Consider the following 19,992-nt stretch of genomic DNA (forward strand, 5'->3'; position numbering starts at 1 on the left):
GGGAGAGCTATTTGCCATGCTGTAGTTCACAGCGCCACCTGTCTGTGCCCAAGCTAACTGCAGTGTGATGACACCCTTAAGACAATTTATAACAGGAGAAAACATTTGATTTGCACCACACCTTACCTTGGAAAATCAGATAACTCAAAACAGCCTGTTACACATCTGCAGTCACTGTTGGTGTAGAAACTCATTAGTGCAGATCCTTTTTGGTGGGTGTTTTGTTACATGTGTGGTGGTGTTTTGGTGGCTATTCTATAGTGCCACATCTGCTGTTTCTGTCTGCTTCTTACCTGGGCATAGCTTAGCCACTTTGTTCCCAGTTGCCCAGGTGATACAAGTGTGCCTTTCCCCAGTAATTGTCACACATTGGAGGTGCATTTGGATTTCAGAAACATGATTTGGAGGAGCTGTTCTCTCAATATCACCACATAGCATAGACCTGAATCGCAGGACATAATTTTGGCTTGTCTATTTTAAACACAGAGAACTTGCACAAAATAACAACAACAACAACAAATGTCAAATTGAAGGATACTCCCCAGCCCCCAAGTACAAGCAATGATTTTGTCCCTTGTGAAACATGATAACTGGCTAGAAAACACTGGTTGTGTTCACTATTGTGCACTTCCTGGGATCATTTACTTATTTACTTTAAAAGGTGTGTGCACCCAGGTGCAGAAAAAGCTGTGCACATACCGGAAATGGGAAAAGGGTTGGGGATGGTGGAGAAGGAGTGACTAAGGCAGCAGCACACAAAAACCCAACCAACCACCAGGCTAGATGTAGGATGTTTGCACAGCATACCCTTAAAGTGCATTCAAAGCATAATAGCATAATGTAATGGTTGGAATGTCAGACTAGGATCTGGGAGACCAGGATTCAAATCCCCCCATGACTATGAAGCTCAATGGGTGACCTTTGGCCATTCATTGGCTCTCAGCCTAATCTACCACCTAGGGTTGTTTGGGGGATTAAATGAACACTACCTTGAGAGAAAAAAAGTTGAGATATAAATGCAATAAGCAAAGCAGATTCCCCCCTCCACAAAGAATCCTGGGAACTGTTTAATCCTCACTCCGCTACAACTCCCAGCACCCTAAACGGGCTACAGTTCCCAGGATTCCTTGAGGGGTGGGATGTGCTTTAAAGGAATGGTGTTTGTACGCAGCCTGACGTGTTCTCTCTCTCTCTCTCTGCACTGCTGCAAGCAGCAAGTGGACGAATAGCAACAAATATCCGTGAAAAGCTAATATGTCAGAGATGCACATGCGGGGGCGGGGGGAACTGGATCATTTGTGGTCTGGTCTGAACGGATCCAGCCTGGAAAACCAAGTTGTGATATAACCCTGTGTCCATTAGGTGGAGCCATTTTGTAGCTTTTTAAAAAGAGACAAAGGGAAGGAGACCTTGGGGCACCCGTGGCTAATGTCACCTTCCATATGTTACTGAACTACTAACCCAGGGGTCAGAAAACATTTTCAGCAGGGGGCCGGTCCACTGTCCCTCAGACCTTGTGGGAGGCTGGACTCTATTTTTTTTTTTTGGGGGGGGGGGGGGATGAATGAATTTATATGCCCCACAAATAACCCAGAGATGCATTTTAAATAAAAGCACACATTCTACTCATGTAAAAACACACTGATTCCCGGACCGTCCGTAGGCCGGATTTAGAAGGCGATTGGGCTGAATCCGGCCCCCAGGCCTTAGTTTGCCTACCCATGTACTAACCCTTGTCTGGGACAAACTGATTGATAAAAATATTTATACACCACTATTCATTAAATATATATATATTTCAGAGCAGGTTGCAACAATTGTACACAATACCATACAATAAAACCCATATAGAATCGTTAAAATCAGAAATCAGCCAGCAGCTATTATGGAAATATGTATTCTTAACTGCCTGCATAAGCCTGGCGAAACAGAAAAGTTTCCAGCAGTTGAAACAGAAGGTGCCTGCTGAATCTCTAGTGGCAGGGTATCCCAGGGTACAGCACTGGGCCAACAACATGAACTGCTGCAAACACTGGTCCGTGGTGGATATCTCCCCTCCTGAGCCCAAATTATGATTTGAAAGGGAGGCATTGTGCTAGCTTTGTGAGCCCCTGGGCAAGAAACCCTAAGATAAGAGCCCCTGCTGGATTTGCCAAGAAACCCAGCATTGGCCAGCCTGGTTCCTTGGAGAAAAGCAAGCTATGAACCCAGCAACAGGTGTCCAGAAGTAGATCACCTTAGAGCCTGGAGGCTTCATATAGCCACTGTGACATCTTCCTCCTCCAGGAAAGTATCTAAACCCCATGTAAAGCGATCTAACCTCTTGGCCATGACCTCTTGGGACAATGAGTTCCACAAGTTAATTGCACAATAGGTCAATGAGAACTTGCTTCAGTGGTGCCCTATGGGGCTCTTTCAATTGTCTCCAAAACTTTTACATTGGTTGCCTCCTCAGCTGAAAGACAGCATTTGCCAAGGTAGGGAAGCGCCGGTTTTTGGACTACAATCCCATCAGCCCCAGCCAGCAAGCCATCTGATGCCATGGCTGGTGGGAGTACAGGTGTGCTGACTGGGACTGATGGGAGTTGTAGTCCAAAATGTATGGGGAGCAAGAGGTTGGGGAAGGCTATTCAACACCCGCTCAGGCTGCCTTCATCAGCCAGGATGGGCAAGGGTCAAGCAAACAAGTTGGTGGTCTTGCGTCCCTGACAATGGCCCTACACCCGCCAGTTCTTGAGTAGCCCACATCCTTAGGCTGCCCAAGAACTGAGAAGTAAGCATCAAAATAGGAGCAGCAGCTACCAAAGCTTCATCTTGCTCCTTTGCACCAAGAGGACTCAGAAAGTCCCACGTGTGAAGGATTGTGGCCAGGACTTCCAAGCAATGCATTTATGGGTTTTTGTAAATTAAGCCCGTCTAACACCAGCTACTGTTGCTGGCCTCGTAAAAGAGATCAATTTACCTCTCTCTTTTTGCACCATGCTCACTGTCCTTTGTTCTTCCTCCCTTTATTTACTGTATTTGTTTTTATTATTATTATGCTGCCTTTCTGGGTAAGCCGTCCCCTCTGGCTCAGATGATGACTTTGAGTTTTTGCTTAGCAAGCCCTTACCCTTTTCACATTCCTGGAACTCTCCCTGCTTTGAGTCAGTGTTTCGTCAGCCCGACTGGGTTCTGTTACTATCATCACCCATCTATATTTACAAGGTGAGGTCAGAGAAGGATGAGAGAGAGAGAGAGAGAGAGAGAGAGAGAGAGAGAGATTAGGTGTGTGTGTGAGAGAGAGTGAATTTGGCATTTCAATAAGTTGTGGCCATGTGGAAGTGGGGGGATGATGAAGACTTGATAGATGGGAGGTTGGCTATGAAGCTTTGACCGTGGGGCACTTCCCCTAAAGGTAAAGGTAAAGGGACCCCTGACCATTAGGTCCAGTCGTGGCCGACTCTGGGGTTGCGGCGCTCATCTCGTTTTACTGGCCAAGGGAGCCGGCGTACAGCTTCCGGGTCATGTGGCCAGCATGACTAAGCCGCTTCTTGCAAACTAGAGCAGCACACAGAAACGCCGTTTACCTTCCCGCCGGAGTGGTACCTATTCATCTACTTGCACTTTGACATGCTTTTGAACTGCTAGGTTGGCAGGAGCAGGGACTGAGCAACGGGAGCTCACCCCGTTGTGGGGATTTGAACCGTGACCTTCTGATCGGCAAGTCCTAGGCTCTGTGATTTAACCCACAGCACCACCCGCGTCCCTGATGCTTCCCCTAGAAGTCCACTATATGTGTTCCTTGCATCTAGCAATGTCTGGAGATTCTTGAGGCTTGATGTACAAACCCAATGTAGTTTAAATAGCTTTGAGGTGTACTCAATGCTCACCCTACCCAATTCAAAGTGCTCACCTTAAAGCCCTACATGACTCAGGCTCCAAATACCCCAAAGACCGCCTCCTTCACTATAGACCCACTTGGGTGCTTACGTCCTCAGAGGGGGCCCTCTTGGTTGTTCCATGACCCACAGAAGCTCAGGGGGTTGGCAGCTTGGGAGAGGGCATCCTCTGTGACAGCCCCTAAGTTGTAAAACTCCCCACAGAGGTGTGTCTGCCTTCTTCACTAGACAGGTTTCAGCAAATTCAGCGGAGGTGTTTCACCCTGGTCTGAGACACAACATTTTAGGACCCATCTTATTTCCGTGATTGCAAGTTGTTTTAAATTGTTTTGAATGTTGAGTCTTAATGTTGTTAGCTGCCCTGAGACCTTAGGGTGGGTAAGTAGTAATAACAGTGACTGTCAAGCCACTAGCAGAAGCTCGCCACTCTGCCCACAGGGCAGTTGTTTTGGACAAGTTTTAATACCAGTATTGTGTTTTAATTGTTGTAAACCACCCTGGGATTTTAGGGTGAAAGGAGGTAATTAATTAACAATGATGGTGATGATAGTAATACTCCAGGCCCCACCAGGGTCCGAGCCTCAGCAGAATGGAAAGTGCTTCTCCCCACCGTAGCCACACAAGCCAGGCCCCCCCCCCCACTGTGCAGAGAAGCAGCCCTAGGGTCCTTCTGCCAAGCAGCTTCAATCGGACAGCTCTGGTCCCTCTGGCATGATGCTGTCCGGAAGCAGCCAGGCACTCATGCCATGCCCACCATCCGCCCTAGCTGTGCCTTGAGCCAAGCGGCGATGTCAACACACCCAACGAACTCTCCACAGGAAGGATGGGGGAGGGCAGGGAGGGATGAACTCATATTCTAAAAATCTTCAAAATATGTCATCACCTATTCCTGTGGAGGAGAAGGGGCAGCTGGGCTGGGCCCAGCCCCTTTCCCCCACCCTTAACCTTGGGCAATGTAGAAGTTCCTGCTTGGAGTAACTGGAAGTTGTTTTCCCAAAAGAGCAGAGCAGGTCTGGTTGCCTGGCCCCCTCCAGCCAGTCAAGACATTTTGTGGCCTGAGGTGAAGGACAAAGTGGTGCCTGCTCCCCAAGCGTTCCACTGGCAGCTGTGGAAGAAGCTCAAAAACACTTGACATTGGAAAGTGAGGAAAGAGCTTCTTAAGCAAGAGCAGTCTACCTCAAGAGTGAGAGCTCGGGATCTCAGCAATCGGAGCTGTTGGGAAGGGATGGGCAAAGGATGTTGCACAGTGGTAGAACACATGCATTGTGAGCAGAAGGGTCAATTACTGGCATCTTGTGGCAGGGCTGGAGGAAGCAGCTTTTCTGAAACCTTGTTCTTTAACCTTTGGTCCAGCAGAGGCTGGTCCATTGCGGTAAATGGGGCACTGGCTCACCAGCTGCAGTCTGTACTCAGCCAGCCTCCACCTTCCTATTTACAACAAGTGCAGGTTTATTTCCATATTATGGAAGACCAATGCTATTGGGTGGCATGGAACAGTGCTCCTTACATGCCCAGAAATCCTGTGGACCCGGGCCTTTAAGTGGTTGTTGATCTTGTTTATTTCAAAAATAGTTTCTCATAGTCAGTTATATGTTGTGAGGCATCTCACCGCTGGCACCTGGTTGGCAAAATGTAAGAATTTTAGATGTTAAGATAGAAAGGAGTATCTGTTAGCCTAAACCAGCCTTGAGTCCCCATCACCCCTGACCACTGGTCCTGCTAGCTAGGAATGATGGGAGTTGTAGTCCGAGAACATCTGGATACCGAAGGCTGAGAAAGGCTGGCCTAGGCAGTTCTTTCATTTTGGTGGGAGCCTGATGTACAACCCAAACACCAGGTGTGGCTTGTGTAATAACCCCAACCAGTGTAGAAGTCCAAGGCCATCTCTCTTGGTCAGATCTTCAGAGCTGGAGAGCTTCAGAACTTGAGGACTTTGATGTAGGCTAGGTTTGGAAAGTGCTGTGGGCTGGCCACGGCTGCAGGAACCACATCCACTGCTAACAGGAGATCCCAGCAAGCAGAGAACGGAGACTTAAGGTTATGACAATACCATGTGGCTTTCTTTGGGCTATTTGATAAAATACCCAGTCTTCACCCCATTTGTGTGTTTATTGTTCCAGATCCTAGGAGAACCTCTGCCCCTTGACAGAACAGCAGTGGGCGGCCCAGGCTGTTGGCTTCCTCCTCCTTGGGCCACATTTACACCAGGCATTTAAAGCACTAGGATACCATTTTTAATAGTCATGGCCTTTCCCAAAGAATTCTGGGAGGGTCCTGAGAGTTTTGAGGACACACACACACACACACTCACTCCCCTCCCAGAGCTACAATTTTCAGAGTGGTTTTACAATTGATCCTTCTGCACAGGGAACTCTGGAAACTGCTGGAAGGGGAATAGGGGTCTCCTAACAACTCTCAGCACCCTTAACAAACTACACTTCCCAGGATCCTCTGGGGGAAGCCATGACTGTTTAAAGTGGTATCATAGTGCTTTAAATGTATGGTGTGGATGTGGTCTTAGTCTCAAGTGTTCCCTTTGTGGAACTCGGAGGACAAAGCGTGGATGTGGTCTTAGTCTCAAGTGTTCCCTTTGTGGAACTCGGAGGACAAAGCTATAATTGGTTGCTTGGCTTTGCATGTCATTGGCTCTGGCTCCATCTGCTCTTGTGGGCATCAGCTACCCTTGCTTGGGTCCCCCATACAACGTCCACCACCCCTGAACATTGGCTAAACTGACTGGGGCTGATGGCAGTTGTCCTCCATCATCAGGTGGTGATGCCCCCACCCACCCAAAGTTGAAGAACATTGGCTTAGATCAGGCAGAGGCAAACTCGCCCTCCAGATGTTTTGTGACTACAACTCCCATCATCCCTAGCTGCCAGGACCAGTGGTCAGGGATGATGGGAGTTGTAATCACAAAACATCTGGAGGGCCGAGTTTGCCTATGCCTGGCTTAGATGGACCAGCGACCTGACTCAGTATAAGACAGCATCCTCCATTTCCTAAATGTCTGCACACAATTCCCAAGCCACCAAGTGCAAGTTTACAATGTGTGCTTAGCACTGGGGACCTCACCTGAGTATCAAAATAACTGGTTAGGACAGCCTCTGCCAACCTGGTGTTTTGACTACAGCTCCCAACAGCCTCTGTGCCACACAAGCCATGTTGGCTGATGGGAGTTGTAGTCCAGCGATATCTGCAGGGGTAACAGCTGTTACACCATCATTGCATTGCAAAGTGGGGCAGGGGGAGCAAAAAGAGAATGGAAAAACCGAAACAATGAAGACCAAGACCCTGCATTTCTTAAGTAATAATACTTTAATAAAATTAAGTTCTTAATGTAATTTAGCACATTTAATACAATAACCCTTTCCCTTCTTTGTTTTCCTACAAGTTGTGCAACATCATTATTTTCTTTTCTTTTTTTTAACTTTTAAAAAATCTTCTCTTTACTATATGCCTCCGAACTCAAGACACTGAGTCTAACTAGTAATCATCTTCTTCTCTTTATGGATGGGTTAACATTTCCTAGCTTCTCTCTCTTCCTCTCTCGGGTTTTTACAGAGTGAGAGAGAGGAAGAAAGAAAGAAAGGGGTTGGGGGAAACCAGGTAACAACTGATAAAATAAAACCTAAACCCTGGATGGAATGCATGACCTGCTTCCAAGGACTGATTTCCTATGACAAAAAAGCAACACCAGAAACTGAGACAAGAATGGTCCAAGGTAAGACAGAACTGTTTACAGGTGGAGAAGATATATCCTGCACCATGCTGAAAAAGAAAATCGAAGTCCACAACAGCCCTCCAATACGTGCCCGAATATATGATGGAATAAATTGCTGGATTCAGCTAAGCTAAAGAGTTTGCATTCTCCGTTGTACATCTGGAGGAGGCACCTTCACTGCAAACTTATGCCAATGTAGCTGCCATAACTGTTCTCCCACCCCCAGCTTTATTCTGCAGTATAGTGAAGGTGCTGAGAGAGTTCCTACTTGTAAAATAGCCCCATTATTCCCTAGGAAAAGGGTACGACAAGCACCTTCTCCCTAGGGAATCTGGGAACTGCATTAAAAATGTTTTTTTTAAAGTCTGTAGCCATCTTCGCCAACCTTTTGCCCTCCTGCTGCTCTGGGAGTCTTGGTCCAAAACAGTGGGAGGGCACCAGGTTGGCAAAAGCTGCTCAGCAGCAGAGAGCTGTTTGACCCTTGAAGTGGTGCTGAAATGGAACCAAGGTTCAGGATGGGGTGGAAAGGAATAGCAGAGTTCACATGGGGAAGGAAAAATTCATTTGCAACTCCATGCAGAAAAGGTCATTCTATAAGCACCGAAACAGTTAAAATGAATGTTTCCCCCCCAAAGAAGTACAGATCCATTTTGACAGAAGGCAAACAACCTCACATTTCTTTTTAAGCCCAGACAGCTGCAGACTTGTCAAATGAAAGGCCAAAACAATTTGGGATGCAAAAATCCCATGGCTGGAGGTAAAAGCAGCTCCGATTTGGACCAGGCCTGTGGTGCAGGGGGGATTTAACCCTTTGCTCCCTGCACAGATTCCTTGAGACAAATTCGAACCCTCCCTCCCAAAGCTGCTATTAGCCACTGATGAAATGCACAACTCAATGCAGCTTTGGGAAGGGGGTTGTCTGCATCACAGACTTGGTATAGGGGCCAAAAGATTAACTCCCCCAATCTAAACTCGGATGCCCTCCTGAAGAGAATACCTTCTCACCCAGTGAGGCTCTCAGCAAATCCTTCTTAGTTGGTCGTGTTCTGGAGTTGTTTAGAAATGTGGAAGAACTTTAGAAATATTGATTTTTTCACTTGCAAGGATAAATCTGTTCCCATTGCAACAGTTCCAGAATATGCCCCAATGGATATATTCCTATTTGTGTCAACATTATTAGATTGGACTCTTGGATTGTATCCAATGCTAGCCCAACTCAGAATAAACCCACTGAAATTAATAGATATGATTAACTTAGGTCCTTTAATTTCAAAGGGTTACTCTTGAGTAGAGCTTAGTAGAATACAACTCCTTAGTGATTATGGTGGAACTCCAATTTTCTCTACTGATTTTCCATTGGAATTCTCTTACTTGGTAACAAGGGGAAATATTATAGGTTTCATCAAACCCAGTACATGAATTCCACACTAATTTAAAAGGCAAAAGCAGTTCCTCCTAAACTGAAATAATCTGGACCAATTCCTTAATGACATGAGTGAAATAACGGCTGCCATATCCAGTTCATCAATAACTGATTCCCCCGCTCCCCTGATGTCAGTGGCACCTATATTATACCCTAAATCAGATTCAGTTTACACTGAACAGAAAACAAATCTGAATTCTCTCACTTGACTCGCAAGGTGAAATTCTGGTTCCAAATGCTGTACTTGACTTCCCTTCTACTTCAGTATCAACTGGAAAAAAATTGGATCTTACACGCCAGAAGTTTCACCGATGCTAATGAGATGTCTTAACAGTGTATACAAGTACTAACAAAAGTGGACCCTGGCTTTTAGTTATGACTAAAAAGAATAAAGAAAAAGGAATAGTAAAAATCAGAGCACAAATCGTTCCCAAGAACTGTGAAATGCTAGCATCCGCTAGATCAACTCCTGCAAGTCACGGAAACCAACAAAGAAATATGTTGGCCGTTTGTTTGACTGAAGCAAGGATGGCATCCGCTGACTAGTATACAAATATTAGAAACTATCTACTCTACAAATTTAAACCGGATTATCATCAAGGCTTTGTCCCACATGAAATTCTGGGGGAAAGGCCTTTAAGAGGGTTCTCAGCACCTTTGCAAAAATTGCAATTCTTGAGGTTCTTTGAAAATTTCCGGCAATTAAGCTGGTTTGCAACCGGTTTAAATTTGCTGTATAGACGTAATGCAGTCCTTGCCAACTTAGTGCCCTCCAGAGGTTTGGGATGGCAACTGGGGAGTTGCAGTCCAAAACCTCTGGAGGGAACCAGGTTGGCGAAGAGTGGTGTGATCTATAAAGTGCATCTGAGTTTCAGTCCAGGGCATTATCTGTATCACCATTCAAGTATCAAACCAAAAGAACAAACTGAGGTAAAATAAAAGAGCAAGTAAACAAAAGAATGAAATAAAAACAAGGAGCTGGCCTGTCTCCTTTCTCGGTCTGCTAGTACAAATGCCAGCTGCCCAAACAAATCAAAGGAGATTCAGTAACCTAATCCTGTTCCAAACTGGATTCTGATAATAGGAAATGGTTTCTAAGATTGGATTCACAAATTAAAGGTTCCAGGGGATACAGCAGGGGTCTGTCAAACTGTTACCTCGCAAGTAATTGTTAAAAGAGATCAGGTGTACCCTCAGGTAAGAGAAAGCACTGCAAGAATCCCAACCAACTTAAGCAGGACTAGTCTATTCAGAAAGAGGTTTGTAGAACATGATGCCATTATCTGTACCAGTTTATAAGTCAATTTGATATGGAGGAATTGCTCAAGGTTCATACTGGCCTACTTGGAAATGAGAGAAGATGGGGTAACAAACATGCTAATTGAGACCAGGGGTGGGCAAAGGGTAGGTAAGGACCTACTGGTAGACTACTGGGTGCTTTGCAGGAAATTGGCAAGGGACCTTGATTCCCAAAACTATGGCAACCACAAAAGGGCTCTTCAATTAGACTGCTGAAACAAGGCAATTCTGGGAAACCAGGAATTAACCTTTATCCAAAAAAGAATTGTGAGTGCAGTTCAAATTCCTGGGCTCAGTATCTGCTCAGGGGCACCCAGTTCTTGAATTCTGTCTATGCATCTTTTGTACCTGGGACCTGGAGCATGAATCTTGGGTTTCTAAGGGGGGAAAGCAAAAGAAGGCAATCTGATAAGAATGAGGTCTGAACCTGCACAAGGAGGAAAGATTTGAGAATGGGCAAGGCACTCCAGAGCTGATCAACCTGTGCTGGTTAATCCCTGGCCCAAATAGCAACACGACACTTGTATGCTCTGTGAAAAATGAGTCCAGTCTTCCTCCAGAAGTATCAACATCATGGAGCACAGCAGCTCTTGAGGCTTGCCAAACCAAAGGCCACCACCCACCTTGAGACTCTGCAGGTGCATCCCTCAATATCTGGCTTCCCTTATTGCAGAACAAGAAAATGACTCGACCTAAAAGAAGCCACTCCTAAACTTCTCAGAGACTTAGTTCAAAACCACTCTAATAATAGTACCTATATACTTTAAAACTATGTTATTATTTATTATAATAATGTCATATAATATTGAAATATTTTGGAGCAGCAAAAGCTGCTGATCCCAGCTACCCCCGGGAAATGATACTCGGCGCAATATGTTCTTCAGGTAAGAAGGCTCAGAATGTCTAGAAGGGAAGGAAGAGGCTGGCCGCTGACCATTTGGCAGGGGCATAGGTGACCTGGGGGCTCTTAAGCCCCTTGAAATCTTCACAGACACGAAGAATTCAATGTACACATTTGGGACCTTCACTGAGTATTGCTCAGTCTGTTCTAAGTGGTATACTCATCTCACTCCTAAAAATATCCAAATTCCATATTTGCCCATTCTCTGTCTGCGGGGCATAATTTTTCCTACAACTATGGGTTTGGCTTGTCAAAAGCACTGGGTTTTGTTGGGGAGCACAAAACTGGAGGGATCAGGGCTTGGGAGTGGGGAGGTCAAACTCTTATACACGAACACCCCAGATTTTCTTTTATACAAATGCTATACATGCCAGTTAATTAAATTGAAAAATGTTGCTAGGGAAAATGATCAAATCTGAAGGCACTCAAATGTGAGATCAGTGCCTAGGTTATATATATTTTTGTAGCCCTGGCAGATAGGCTTGGCAGAGAGGCAATTGGGGAAGGAGAGGCAGGGGCAGAATGGCTGTCAGCTTAACAGGACTGTCATCTGTTCAAATAAATCTTAGCTGATTGGAAGATGTAGGAGTTTTAGGGCTTATCCACACTAACCTTTTGCCCCACTATTTTCAGGCATAGGCCTGTGTATTAAAGCTCCATGTTTGACCATACTCCCCCCCACCCCCATTTGCTCTGGAGCTTTCGCCGCGAAAATCCACTCTTTAAAGCTGAATCAGAGCAAATGACAATTCGGGTTTTCCATGGATTGGCACTTGCTCTGACTGAGCTTTAAAGAATGGGTTTCCACGGTGAAAGCTCTGGAGCAAAACAAAAGGGCACTTGGACATAGTTTTAAAGCATGGACCGAAGCATGGAGGAACGGTAAATGTGGATAAGCCCTTAATTGAGCCAATTACCCAAATTAAACCCCACAGCTTCTGGAAAGAGGCACTGGAGTCCCGCCTCCTGAAGTTTACTTAACAAAGCTGTTTTCCCACATGGTTCTACCTTCTACGCAGATAAACAGTGGGCAAGCCCATTTTAATCCAGGGTTGCCCTTAAAATTCCAGGGAAGTAATTTGTTGTTGTTGATGCTGCTGCTGCTATATATTCATCAAGAATGGAAATGGACAGGGCCAAACAGGTAAGGAATATCAGCTAAAGATTTCATCCACATTGATCACTGAGCCCCAGTGCTCTGATATCAACCATGTTCATCACCTAATTTAGATGTAGAATATAGCTATTTCAACCAGTGTGTTGCAAAGGCCTTCCAAAACTCTTTTGATATTTTTGAGAAATTTTCTTTCTTTTTCTCTGAAGGAAAACACCAGCTTTTCCTTTAAAGAAAAACAAAACCTCATCCTCTCAAATGTTCTAATTTCTGTTCAAAACTCAAACCCTTCCTAGCACAGTGCTGGAAGTCAGAATTAAAAAGGATAAGTCTAATCTTTGTTTCCTTTCTAATGTATTGGATGGATATTCTTTAAAAGATCAACATAAAACACCACCAAAACTTAATTCTTTTTTTTAAAAAATACATATTATTAGATCCCACAATTTCCCCCCTATAAAAAAATAACATTGCAGCTTTGATTGACACAAAGTTACTAAACTGTGGTTCAAATTTCAGCTAAGGAATGTAGTACTGGGTGTGGGGGGGGACATAGCATTAGCAGGAAAATTAATAAAACGAAAACAAACCTGACCTTGGTTAAGAGTTTATTTTACATTCTGCTCAGTCTGGGATCGTCAGTTTTCTTATATTTTATATTGATATCATCTACTATTTATTTTTATTATTTTCTATAGGATTATAAGAAATACATTAGAAAGTTTTATACTTTTAGAAAGATTTTTTATTTAATATACTTAGTGATTCCTCTTCCCTCCCTTTCTCCCTCTCTCTCTTTTTGGTTAAAAATTACAAAATGATTCTGTGAGCAAAGGCCAAGAGAGCTGGGGTGTGTGTAGCTTTCTTACCTTAAGGATATTTTGTTGAAAGACAGAAGACTCATAAATGTCCCTGTCCTCTAAGAAAAGTAGATTCTGGATACTCATGGCTTTTTAAAAAAAACAAAAAAAAGTTTGCGAGCTCTAAGGGATTGCCAAGATGGTGCCATTCAGTTGTTGGACTCCAGCTCCCATTAGGCCTATTCAGCATGGCCAGTGGTCAGGATGATGGGAGTTGTGGTCTAGCAACATCTGGAGGGCATTATGTTGTCTGCCACCAGGAGGCATACATCTAAAACAAATGTCAGTTTCATACCAGTTTGTCATGTCTCCTGCCCCAGAGAATTATGGGGGTTGCAGCGTGGTGAGGGTTTCTTACAATCCTGTAAATACAATTCCTAGCTCCCTGACACAAATAATATACAGTCTCCCAGGAAGAGTGAATGAAGGCTAATCTCACTTAAGTCTGTTGTGTACAGATACACTTGGAGGGTTCTATCCTGCACAGTGCTGGGTACTCAATCACCAACAAAGTACCTTGAATCTCTAGCAAAACAAGGCAACTGTCCAGCAACATGTGGGAAGAAACTGTTACCTGGATCATTACCCCTATGCTTTTAAGATTGTAAAAAATATATATTTAAAAATAAAAAATCAATGCACAAGCTTAAGAATTTTGTGATAGGAAGTTGCTTGTTGTCTTTCTAACACTCTCCACAGGGGCAGAGAAGGTCCTCTTTGGATTACCCAAAATACTTAGCCCACCAGTAAAGATGGAGGATACAGACAACCATTTACAAAGTAGTAATTTACCATGGTGTGGGTGTTATTAGACAGCTAAGGGACTGGCAGAATTGTTTCATTTCCCGGATTCCCTGGATTTCTAATAGGAGATTGTGGGGAAATTCTCCTTGCTGCTTGACATGGCACAACAGATCGCCAGGTGACCAGCAACAGAGACAGTGGCTGGCTGCCATTTTTTATGTCTATTTGCCCAGAGTCATATTCTGTTCACCATTTCCCAGCTTCTGTGGTCATACTCACCCTGCATTTATCTCCATGTTTAAAGGGAAAGGGTTGTGGTCCCTGGACCAAAACTGTCCTGATAAAGACTGCATAGGAAGAGGCAGCAGCTGAGGAGAGTGGTGACAGGATCCTAAACTAGCTTAAAAAAATATGGTCCTGCTCTGCTAAGCCAGGGCTGGACCCAAAAGGATGTCCTGAGTATTCATGCAAACTAGGCCATCTCGAATCCGACACCTGCCTGCTCATCAAAGAGGATGTATTGAGGGAAGGTTTCTGGTACCCCAATGGGCCTGAAGAGAGCTCAGAGACAAGGACCTGCATAGTGTTGGTCTGACAATTTGCCCACAAAGCCCTTGATTCTAACTCTGCAAACATGGACTCTATGAGTCCACACCAGTCCTTGCCAACCTGGAGTCCTCCAGGGACTGTAATTCCAATGGAATTTTTAGTCCAGGAACATTTGAAGGACACTAGGATGGCATAGGCTCATCTAAGCAGATCCACTAAGAGGCAAGTATGCCAACCCAGCTTCACCCAAATTTGTTCTATGCAGTTAAATTCTTAAGTGTGTGCTTATTTTTTTAAACATCCAATAATAATGAAAATTGCATACCCAAGAGTTGGTGAGCTGAGGATGATTTTAAACCAAAGGCAAACATTTACAGTTTTAAAAGTGGCATTTCTTTTGTCTGATTTGTAATGTTCATCACTTTTAATCATTTTTAAATACAACTTTGTGATAACTAATTTTTTTCTGGGAAGGGCTATTCTTACTGTAACTACCCACTGATACATACACACACGCACGCACGAAAAAGAGGAAGGGGGAAAGAAAGAAACATATATTAAAAACACTTTTTAAGCAATACTCTGGATACAAATGTATTTTCAACCTACATATATTCTAAACATTCTAATCTTTTTAAGGATCACTTTATCATAAAATAAAATATCCTTTGTTCCTTATAATAAATTACCTAATAAAAAGTATTTTATTTAGCCCAGTTCCTTACTACATTTACATGTAATAAATGCATTTATTAAAATAGAAATATTAAATTATAAAGAAATGTTCTAATTTTTTTTGTCTTCCCCCCTCTCCATTAAAAAAAACAACAACAACCAAAAACCTCAAACAACCAGGCATGTAAATGCATCATCATCATCAAGGCAAAAACAAATGAAAGGATTAAAAGATTGAAATGTTCGTTGCTGTTGACTTGATTCAGGAGGGTTTTGAGATTTAACAGTCGTAGCCTTTGCATTGTTGGAGATTTTAAAAAGTGTGTGAGAGAGTGAGTGTGTGTGAGAGAGCATGTGTGTGTGAGTGAGGGAGTGGGGAAGGGGGCGGGGAGAAATCAACTTCCCACCAGCTAAAAATACTTCTGCAACTAGTCTGGCTAGGAGAGCCACTTGGATAATGTCTCCTCATTTAAATATAAATCCAAATTCATTTCATCATTTTAAATGCATTATAGTAATACTATTCTCTATATAATTTATATCCATGAAGCTGTTATCAGAGTATGATACAGTACTTGGAAATTCCCACCCCAACCCCAATTACATTTCCTACCACCCTTTTACACAAACACACAGATACCTCAAACAATGGCTTTGAATTGGACCACAGATGTTGGTGATTAACCCCATTTGGGGAGAGCTGAAAGGAACGATCTGCTACTATGTCTCACACTGCTGAGAGATGGCATTCAAATTTGAACTTCCCGGAATTTATTTATTTTTATATTTTTGCTAAAGGTTGAAATCCAAAAGGAAGATTCCATGTCAAATATAGCAAATTCTGATGCTGACAAAGTTTCAAACATGTCAGCAATTTTAGGGCAGCATCCTTTAGGTTGATTAATTGGGTTTAAAAAATTAATCAACTAAAAAGGTGCCCTGATTATCTAGTTAAATTACTTTAGCGTTACCTTTAATACTAGTAACCTCTTAAAACTGGCAAGCACCATCTAAGAAGAGGAAGGGCTGTTGTGGTCCAGTGGGAGAGCATCCGCTCTGCATGCGAAGGGTCCTTCATTCAATTCCTGACATCTCCACATCCAGCTAGAAAAGACGCCCCACCTGAAACCCTGGAGTGTCGCTGCCAATCCTTAGCTAGATAGACCAATGGTTTGACACAGTATAAGGCAGCTTTGTATTTAAACCAGCCCTTTATTCAGAACCATTGGGGCTAGCTAGAACATTAATTCATTTTGAGGGGAAGGATAATATCACAGTGGTGGAGCGCTTGCTTTGGCATGCAAGGGGTCCCAGGTTCAATCCCCAGCATCTCTGAAGGGGGCTGTAAAGACTCTGTTTGAAACCCCAAGAGAGCTGTTGTCAAGCTGTGAAGATAGTTAGCTAGTATAAGATCTAGCTCATTATAAGGCCGCCGCATATGTTCCTAAGAGCTATTCCCTCTTGTGTGAAAGAGAACAGGGACTGCCTCTTCTACTGCCATGACATGTATGTGTGTATAAGTAAAAAAACAGAAACCATTTTAAAGTTTTTTAAAGTTTCAAATCTATGCAGATTGAAACACATATGATTAATCAACCAAGATTTCCTTAATCCGGTGACTGTGCTTTTTTATTTGTTTTAGTTGTAATATCTTTGCAACTTAAGATTTTGGAGCAAAGCTGATACCTTCAAAATGCTGCCTTTTGTTGCCAATAAATTGGTGCATTTGTTCTGAAAAATTTGATGTTCCAAAATCCACTATTTTAATTTTATCAAGATTACGATTGGTTCCAGAAGTTCAAATACCTCCCCCCCCCCCCCCGCCGCCGCCTACCTGACTAACGGCATGCCATGGAAACGCTTGGAAATTTTAATTTTGCCAATAAATCAAGGAAGTTTCTTCTCAAAATCTCAGAATCTTCCATTGGGACCCTGAATATTAAAATGGTGACAATCTTCTATTCTCATCTGAAAACTTTTACAAAGACAAGTAGGAGAGGTGCCTTTGCAGATAAATCACATCACCCAATTACCACCCTGATGGGGTCCAAATGGCATGTCACTAGTTTGGGACTGTAGCTAGCTAAGCTGGGCAAAATCAAATTTGGGCTGGGATAGGTGCTGTGGGTGCCTTTTCCAACAAAGGGCGTTTTTAAATGGTATGCTCGCACTATCCATCTCTTGATCCACCTCTTTACTCTCAAGGTATATCAATACCATCCTCTTATACTGGCTTTATATCACAGCCCGCACCGCCCGCCCCCCCCAGAATCGTAGAAACTGGGGTGTTGCTATCCAGGCCTAACTCCAGTTCTGGTACACTGCAGGTGCAAATGTCTTAATTCCCAAATGCCCAGTTTTTGTTCTCTAGGCTAAAAAAGAAAGGTAGGTGAAAACAGAGCTGACTCTGTTGCATTTATGCATTTGGCAAGACAAAAAGTGGGAAGGCAGAGATCCCCATCAAATCAGCAGCCTAACCTGTGGCTGGTGTGAATTTTCAAGACACAGGTGCCCCCGCCCCCCAATGCTACAAGGTAGTGGTGATTATGAGTGGTGGAGCTTAATTCGTCCTCAGTGCAGCCCCATCTTATACTGGGATGCCTTCTACTGACCATTGGTCCATCTAGCCTAGTACTGTACTGATTGGCAGCAACACTCCAGGGGCTCAGGCAAAGATTCCAGGGATTGAATTGGGGACCTTCTGTGTAGAGAGCACACCCTTCAGCACTTAGTTCTGGCCCCTGTGGACATCTTTACTTGGGGGGGGGGAAGGGTGGTGTTTTCTTGACAATATCAGTGCAGATTTGGGGATTGGAACAGATTGGAATTTAAAAGCTCCCAAATGATCCAAGAGCTCATCTGATCATACTGGAAGAGTTGACTTTAAAATGTTTTTTTTAAAAAAGCTATCGTAAGTTTTTGTCTATTGCTGGTGAATCAGACCAACAAGCCATCCCTACATACCTATCAAGGAAGATACATGTCAGAGGAAAAAATTAAGGTCATGGGCATTTTTCTTTTTTGATTTATATATATACATATATTAAAAAAAAGAAAAAGGAATCACACAAATGTATTCCCACCCAATTCCTGTAAGGGGTCCTGGGAATTTCAATATGTGAGGCCCCATACAGGGTCCTCCTGTATCCTCCCCCCCCCAACAACAGTATGCAGCCCCCCTCTCAGACCAGAGGTAGCCGTTGGGTTTGCAACTGAGGTTCTGCAATTTGGGGTTCTCTTTGCTCTCTCTCTCTTTTTCTGGCTACATTAAAAAATAACAGGGAGGGCAAGTGGGCGGAAATATATATATATATATATTTATTTATATTTATATATATTTTTTTAAAAGATGGGAGTTAAAATACTGCTATTAAACTAGAGTTGCTACATCAGGCTTTCTTTTAATATATATGTATATGTATATATAGATTAGATAGATAGATAAAAGGTTATTGGAACTAAGAAAAAGGGTCTTTTTTTCTCTTTTAAAAAAATTAACTGGAAAGAGGCAAGACCTGCCTGGTTCATGAAGAACATTTGTTCTAAGACAGGATGCATACCCCTTCCATTTCTAATTAGCAAGTGTGGATGTTGGTTTGGGTTTTATACTCTTATTTTCATCTCATTTTTTAAAGGGGGAATATCCATTGATTTTCACCATGCGTGCATGTGTGTTGGTGGGGGTGGGGAAGAGTGTTTCAAATGTTTGTTTTAATAAGAAATACAATGGGGGCGAAAGAGGGTAGGAACAGATCCACATGCACCTCCCCTGCTCCCGGTCGCCATTCTTCCACCCTTTTATTACTCACCCCATAGGGCCAGAGCTAAAATCTGCCCCAACCTCCCAATAAGTATTTCCCCACGTAGGGAGACCTCTCCTCTTCCTCAGTTATCCTTTCTCCATTGCCTGGCATTAAAAGAATAAAAAAAAAAACATTGACCGAAAACTTTCTCACATTAACTACGAAACAGACTTCACTCCGCCAAGAACAACTAAATCCAAAGAATATATCCAGCCCCTAATGGGGCGCAACGTTGTCAGAGGGAGCACCATCAGACCGGGGGGGGCCATCCTTCTGACCCCACCCTTTATTCCTTTGCCACAAAGTCTGGGACACCCTCTGGCTCCTCCTCCTCCTCCTCCCCCTATCCCCTTTTATCTACATGAGTGGGAGACGGCCAGGCAGCCCCCTCCCACACCAGGAACAAATGGAATCACGTCCGTTTCCTTTTGCATTCTTTCTTTCTTTCTCCAAAAAAAGAAAAATGTATTTTTCTCTCCCCCCTCCTCCCCCCCAGCCCCCATTTCCTTTCCCCATTTCTCATACCAGGAGTCATACAGTCCTATTTGACAAAACAGGCACCAGAACTTTTCATTATTACTTTTTAAAGAAAAGGGGAAACTGTCAGAATTTGTGGTGTCCATGAAGGGGGTTGGAAAGCTGGTGAGGCCAGTTACCAAGTATTTCAAAAGCCTTTGCAGGCTTTCAAAAGGAATGCATAGAAAGTTGTTTTGCTGGCATGCCAAGGGATGTGCCAAGGACGGAAGAGGGCAAGCTGCACACTTCACTTCCCACGTGGTGTGGAGATCAAGCTGCTTTGAAGGCAACTCCAGATGAATCTTGATGGCAAGGCCAGCCTTTGCCTTCTGGAGGTACTGGGTTGGCCAAGGCTGACAAGGACACTTTTGCCAGATTTGGAAACTGAGAGGCTGAAGGCCACCTGAATCAGCTCCATCTCATCCACTTGCAACCATCCACATTTGCTTTCATAGAGAAAAAATCACCCAGGTTTGTCATGAATGGATTTGGCATGCTTAAGT

This window comes from Podarcis cretensis (genome assembly GCF_951804945.1).
Source record: "Podarcis cretensis genome assembly, chromosome: 16".
Taxonomy (NCBI): domain Eukaryota; kingdom Metazoa; phylum Chordata; class Lepidosauria; order Squamata; family Lacertidae; genus Podarcis; species Podarcis cretensis.